Here is a 7,863-nt window from a genome sequence, read left to right as displayed (position 1 = left end):
GTTCTGTAAAGACAGAATTTTACCCAAGATATGTACTGATGGTACAAGTTGTATGATTACTTCTACAATATTTCTGAGTACTTAGACAAAAGTCTGTTTGGATTGAACCTGGTTTGTTTGGATGAAAAGAAGTTTATTTATGATGTAATTGAATGTATTTGCAATACATAATGTGGATTACTGTCCCAATGCAATGACATCTTATGAAGTACAAAAATATTTTCAGAATAGTAAGGAACCAAATGTTTTGCTGCCTTAATGGATCCTAAGCAGCTTCTTGAAATTATAATGCAACTCACTAATAATTCTGAAGAAATTTGGGAGCCTAAAACGTGAGCTGTACAATGTTGAAGTTCTTCGCTATCAGCTGACACACAGCACATTTTATGAAGTTTGTTAAAGTTAGAAACTACTTTCCAAATACTCTGAATCATTCTGATCAGTTCTGCTAAATTGTACCAGCAAATAAATAAATTGTAGATCAAATACATTGGATGTTGGATGCTTTACTTCCAGAATTATCACTGAGACGACTGAGAGCAGCTATTCAGCATCATAAAGCTATGCAGCCGTAGCATCGTTTCAAAAAGCAGTTTTGATTTTTCTTTACAAATAGACTGTGCGTTAAATGAGAGCCCTACAATCAGCATACCAAAGCAGTATCTGAAATTGAACTAACTTATGTTCTTTTGAGCTTTCATTCTTGCTGTGAACTGAATCCTAAAATTCAGAAAACTGCAGTCTGATTTAGTGAACTGTAAAAAATAAAGCCTACTTAGGAAAATTTGAAGGCTGTGGAAATACAGTGCAGCATTCCTATGAGGTGGTCGTGGCATTTTGAAATTACCACGTGGATGTGCAGCTGTCTGTAGGCAAATGAAATCTATTTCAGAATGTTGTCTGTGTTTGTAAAAACAGTCAAGACCACGCCCTGGTCTTTTCACAGGTGCTGAAGAACTGGAAAGCCAGGGTAAGCAAACAGCTGGAGAGTCTCCTTTAAAAGACATGTTGTCTTTGTGTGTTTTATGATGCTTTTCTGGTTTGGTTTTGACTGAAATGACATTTGAAAAGCTCTGCCCGTTACAGGTCTGAAGAACCGGTGATTGAGTAGATGAAAACTATTTTCATCAACCTGCTTTGAAAAGCAGGAATTCATATATTCATGCTCACTTGTTCCTATATCTGGAAACAACATGATGATAGAATAGGTATGTATATAAATTACTTTACTGATTGGCACAATCCATCAAAACCACAAATACAGTGATTTGCCAGTCATAATGTAGTAACGTTTACCTACAGAAGGACAACGTTCATTTATTTAGCTTTTATGTTCAGGAAGGTATCATGGGTAGGTAGGTCTGTTTTCAAAACTGATGTGAAAGTTAACTTCCAGCAAAAGCAACAGCAAAAGCAAGGTCCTGTACGTTGTGAGGCTACGTCTGTGCAGTTAAACAAAAAGGACTGATAAAGAGCACCGGATCCTAATCATCCACACTATTTATGTACTAGCTTGATTTCTGACTGTATTTTGGAGTGCTATTACTTAGCTTTTTCTAAGGCAAACCTGTAGAAACTTTGCCTTTTGCAAGCTGGATGCCTCTTGACCTGTGAACCAGTAGGTCCCTGGCCCATGGCCTTCCTTTACTAGGGTGACAGATAAAACTTATGGGAATTTCTGTCTTCAATTTTAAGAATGCAATTCTAATGAAATGTTTTTTCCCTGCCATGGACCTGTATATAATGTTTTCACCTAAAGGAAACTACAAAAAAAAGTTAGAATTTCTGATTTAAAATATTCTAGAAGTTATGCTCCAGGTTGGTAATACTATCATTGAATAAAATGTTATTTTACTTTTTTTCCCCTTAATACTTCTGAGATATAAAATCATTTTGAAACACAGACTGGAAATGTTCTGGTTTTATCATACATGTTTGCAGTGTTTTGTAGCAAAATCTGATTGAAGTTGTCATGTTTTCATTTGAAGTACTGCCTTGGGCTAACATCTTCTGATAGATACGCGTATATATTTTTAATGTATGCCAATACAGCTTTTTCTTTTGTCACTAACAAGTTCTTTCTTATTAAGTCTTTGGCAATAACTGTGCAAAGCACTTTGAGGATCACTTGTCAAGGTCACTCTACCAAGAAACATTGCTGGAATTGTCTCTGCACAGAATCTCTCCGTGATGACTTGAGCCTTATGCATATAAAACTGCTTTGGAAAGCCGTATTCCCAAACTTTACCACACATATTTCCATTGGGTGGTGAAAGGTTAATATCACAAGAAGGACAAATCTTATCCATGAGGTGCACTTGTCATTGGAAACAGAGTAAAAGCTTTAATGAATGATAAAGATTTAGCTTCCATTAAATCTGAAGAGTCCTTTGCAAAAGAACTTCCAAACAGCCAAACTAGATAATGAAGGTTGGTGTAATGTCAGCCAGGTAGCTGAAAGGATCTGCCAGTGTAGGGTAAACAGTCCCTTTCTAGCATTATGGTTGGAGGAGAAGTCATACAGGGAAAAATAATCCGTACTTTTGTGCATACAAAGGAATGTGCTGTTCAGAAAGATTGTCTGTAGATGCTTTCTTGAAGGAGAATCACAGTTCAACTGCCCTTTCATTGTGTGACTTAATCCAACTCCAGTAAAATCTTACAACTTTCTTGAGAACAATACAAGCCTCAAGAATGGTTAATTGCATAGCTGGCTAATTGCATAGCTAGCTCAGTTCAGCTTTCTACTTGCTATGCAAGTATAGAGGTGTTCTCTTGGGGGTTTTTGTCCTTTTTGAAACAAAGAGCACGTTTCAGAGCAACTTACTGCAGGAGAGTACAGAAGGTACTTCAAACATGTAGGGACTGACCTCATAGCATGATACACATATGGAAAGCTTTGTGTGTTAGTGGTATCCTTCAAAGCACTGATAAAGTCTCATAATTCCTCTTCTTTTTTTTCCCCAATATTCATTTCATATCACTTTGTATGTTGGCCTGTTCTGGCTCTAAATTATAATTTTGTTTTGGGGTTTTGAGAACAGTTTCAAATAATTTAAGAAGTAAAGATAGAAATTGCATCAATACTTAATTTTCCTACAAGATTGAGAGACAATAAAGTCAGTTTCCATACAAGCACATGGGTTGTTGATGGACATAATTATATTCTGGCAATTATGGTGGTATGAGTGAAACGAGAATCTAGTATAAGTCTTACATGTGTTCAAAGAAATAGGAATTGTGCAAAGGCAAAGGATTAGGTGTAATAACAACAGCACTATAGGTGGTCTAAAAACATTCTGCAGCTGCTTATAAGGAAAATGTTTGCAATCGTAGTACCTTGTGATAGTTCATGCAAATTGACTAATCGATTTCTGTCTTAAAATGGATGCATAGGTAAGTGTGCATAAGATATTAATGCCATTTTCAGGAAGTTTAATATGTCATGGGATCTTGAATGCTTTGCTTTGATTTTATACGATACATTTCTAAACTGCAAAGGTTAAAGAACATAAATATTTTATATTTATTTTATACTAGAAATAGTCTTAACCCCAAGTATATTTTGTTAGTCATTAGATAAATGTCTGTGCCTCTGCTAAAACAGCTGGACAAGTCTGTGCACAGATTTAAGTCTCCACTAATCATCTGTTCTGGGCTGATCATTCTTCTGTAGCTGTTTAGCAAAGGAACTTGGTTTGTTTACAACAATAATAAAAGTAAAAATCAGAATGAATAAAGGATGTTTTATCATTTTCACATGCCACAAATGAAAGTTTTTTGAACTGTGGAACTAGACTAGCATATGCAAAGTCAGTGCTCCATGGGCTTTGTTTAAAAAAAAAAAAAAAAGGTAAAAAGTTGATATTTGGCCTCCCTGCTAATTAAAAAAGATTTTGTCCCAGTTTAAGATAAGACAGATCACCTCTTCTGGTATTTCACTGCTCTTGCTGTATCAGTCTCTTTGGCTGTACTATGATAAAATGCTTTCAATAACAGATATTCTCGTGGCCAGGTACAAAGTGTGGTTTTTACTCCAATTGATGGATTAAAATGTAGAGGAAAACATGAGATTTAGCGTTTGTCCTGGTTTTGGCTGGGACAGAATTGATTTTCCTCCTAGTAGCTGGTATAGTGCTGTGTTTTGGATTGAGCATGAGAATAATGTTAGTAACATATTTTGGGGTGCTTGTACTAAGTCAAGGACTTTTCAGCTTCCCATGCTCTGTCAGCTGGGATGTGCACAAGAAGCTGGGAGGGAGCATAGGCAGGACAGGTGACCCAGACTGTCCAAAGGAATGTTCCATGGCGTATGAGGTCATGCTCAGTAGATCAGCTAAGCGGAGTTGGCCAGGGGGACAGCAATTGCTGCTTGGGGACTGGCTGGGTTTCTGTTGGTTTCATCACTTGTTTTTCCTGAGTTTTGTTTCTCTCTCTTCTTGTTGTTTTTTCTTTTCATTACAACTATTGTTAATAATAATTTTTTTAAATTAAATTTAATTTCAGTCATTCAACTGTTCTTGCTCAACCCACAAGCCTTCTTAGTGTTGGCCTTCTGATTCTCTCCCCCATCCTCTTGGGGAGGAAGAGGATGAGTGGTCGGCTGTGTGGTGCTTGGTTACTGACTGGGGTTAAACCATGACATGTACGTGGCAAAGTTTAGGTATGTCATGCTGACATCAGTTGGGAGTAGGAGCTATAGCTAAGTTTCAGTGTACTACACCTGCAGAAATGGCAACAGAATTCAGTCTGTGCTGCCCCATTTTACTTAGTTGCTTTAACTCTGAACTCTCGCTTTCAAAAGGAAATACAAAGAATACATTCTTAGCTATACATAAAACACTGAAAATGGGACCAGATTTAAAAGAAGCTGATGCGTACTAGGTCTTCAGAAAGAAACAAAGTTTCAAGAGCTGTGAAATGTGAAAACATGCCAAGCATGTCAGCCAAGAATCTTTGTGCTCTGTGGCTGATGAAATCTGGCACTTTTCCCAAAATATTGAAGATTTGAATAATCTTGATACAGAGTAGTCATATTGGAAAAGAACTTACCCCAGCACTTCATTCAGACTCTGTACCCCATGAGGAACCTGTCTTTGGTTGCTCTGGCACTCCAGCTTTTTCACAGGACTTTGCAGGAAGCCAGGCAACAGTTGGGAGTCTCAGATGAAAGTTGATAGGTTAAGACACTGACGCTGGGTTACGAGTTCCTCCTAACAATGTGAGAAGCTGTACTCGATACTTGGAAAATGTGGTAGAAGCTGGGACTCTCTGATTAAATAGTTGTTAAGGATGAATGCTGTATCATTAAGGTGTTGCAGGCTGCAGCTGGGCATACTTGAACAAAGACAAGACAGGTAGAAAAATAACTATTTAAATGATAATACAGTAATTTAATTTTACCGAAGTATGCCATCTGCAGAGTACTTAGGATTCTGAAATGCACCCTCTGTTAGGGTAGAATGCACAGTATTTGTAGAAAAGAATCTCAGATTTAAGATCCTTTGAATATCATCCATATCAGCACCATTTGTTTGACTTTTTTTTTTTTGGCAATAATGTGATTATCTTGATGTGCATGTTAAGAACACCTTTAACGCTGTATACATGAGTTAGAGGTGAGATGCTGTTATTTTCTAGTAAGCTAATAAAAATAATCTGCCCCTAGATACTTTATTTTCTCTGTTCGTTTGTGGTTAGAAATAATGATGGCTCTGTATTGTTGCCTTGATACTAATGGAGGCCACTCTTTTAGTAAAAGCAGGCCATATACCCTCTTAAGGAGGAATTGTGGGTCATATGCTGAAGCCCAGCCAATCTGTATAGCAATTTATGTCCTCATCTGACCAAAATATTGATGTCCTCTCCCATCACTTTCGTACCTCATACTGGAGAGGAAGCATTTATGAGTGATGAGCCATGCTGTTTGTTACGGACAGCTCTGTTCTTTTAGGGGAACCCTGCCCGTGAGGTAATCCATGTGTATCTCAAGAAAATGTGTGTGCAGAGTGTTTGAACCACGCTGTTCAGTTGGGCCATTTTTGACCTGCGACCTGTAAACTGCTAACCTTGGCATTAGCCATTTTTTTGACTTTTCCCTAGGTAATGTGACACTTACAATTCAGAGCTAGTGTAATTCAGAATAATAATAATGATATTTGGGTTGGGTTTGGTATGTTGTTTTTTCCTAGTTCAAAAAAAAAGTCTACTATAAAACATGGAAAAGTATTCTGGTTCAGATCAACTGGGCAGGAGTAATACTACTGCGTACTTCTGTCTCAGATCCTTTCAGCAGACTGTTTATCAGTGCTACTTTACATTTTTCAATCACCCTTTTAAGGCAATTTGAACTTTCGTCACATGGGCTGTAGACTTTTATCCAGATATTTCTTCAGCATAGCAAATAGGAATCTCCTGAGTCCTCTGGATATGAGACCTGTTAATTTTTTGTGGACATTGATTAACTTATCCCTTTGATAAAGTTCCTTAGCTCTTGAAAGCACTTAGCTCTGTTATTTCCAATTACTCCTATAACTAGATTTTTCCAGAATTTAATTCCTCAGAAGGCTAAAAATCTTCTGATTACAGCCTAAATGTATTCAGTCCTACATGCTTGTGCTTGTGTCACCATTGACCTTCGGTTTCAAGAGCTCTCTGCTGACCCTTGAGGTATTGTGGGCAGTTTCTGAACTGTGCTGAATGAGGGCAAGGAAGAATAAATTGAGTTGGATAACCCTTTGCAGTGTGGTAGTACGCTGCCGCAGGAGATTCTGTGACCCACACGGTCCTTCATGTTTATATTGTGTGTGTTACTTTCTCTTCAGTTGTATACGCCTTTGTTGAATTGATGAATTCTTTAAACTTGTAGTTTCATGTGCCTTCCTTCTGGTGATGAGGGAAAAAAGACTGTATTGTATTGCAGAACAATGCAGGTTAGAAGGGACCTCAGGAAGTTTATCTCAAAGCCAACCTCCTACTCGGAACAGGGTCAGCTATGAGACCAAGTAAGATTGCTCAAGGCTTTATCCAGTCAGGTCTTGAAAATGTTCAGGGTTGCAGAAGCATAACCTTTCAGGGCAACCCACTCCAATGTTTGGCTGTCCTCATGGGGAAAACGTCTCTCCTTACATACAGTCTGAATCTGTCCTGTTTCAGTGTGTGCTTGCCCTCCTGTCATGCGCCACTGTGGAGAACCTGGCTCTGTCTTGATAAATCTCCCTATGGGAATGCTGCTGCTAGGTCTCCCTGCAGCTGTCTGTTCTTCAGGCTGAACAAGCCCTGTTTCCTCAGCCCCCTCCTCACAGGGCAAGTGCTCCTGCCCCTGACCATTGCTGTAGCCCTCCACTAAACTCATGCTCATTTAACGATGTCTTCCTTGTACTGGCAAATCCAAAACCGTGTGTGATATTCCAGCTGGGGACTAATGAGTCCTGAGTAAAGGAGGATGATGATTTCCCTTGGTCTACTGTCTGTGCTCCTGTTGATACAGCCCAGGATACTGTTGGCCTTCCTTGCTGCCAGACCATACCACTGGCTCATATTCAGCTTGCTGTCTACCAATACCTACAGGTTGTTTTCCACAGAGCTGCTTCCCAGCCAGTCAGACCCCAGCCTTGCACTGCAAGGGGTTCTTCCTTCCCAGGTGCTGAATTTTTTAAATTTCTTCTTCTAATGAGATTCCTGTCAGCCCGTTCCTCCTGCCTGTCTTCAAGCACATGACACTGTTCTCCTCGAGCTCACCTCCAGTTTGATGCCATTGCAAACTTCATAAACATCTTTAACTTAATTGCCTTTTTCAGGTCACCTATGAAGATGTTAAACAGGACAGATTCCCAGAGTGATAGGGTTTGGAAGGGACCTCTA

Source organism: Eurypyga helias, unplaced genomic scaffold, assembly GCF_000690775.1.
Source record: "Eurypyga helias isolate BGI_N326 unplaced genomic scaffold, ASM69077v1 scaffold25488, whole genome shotgun sequence".
Classification (NCBI taxonomy): domain Eukaryota; kingdom Metazoa; phylum Chordata; class Aves; order Eurypygiformes; family Eurypygidae; genus Eurypyga; species Eurypyga helias.
This window is presented reverse-complemented; position numbering follows the sequence as displayed.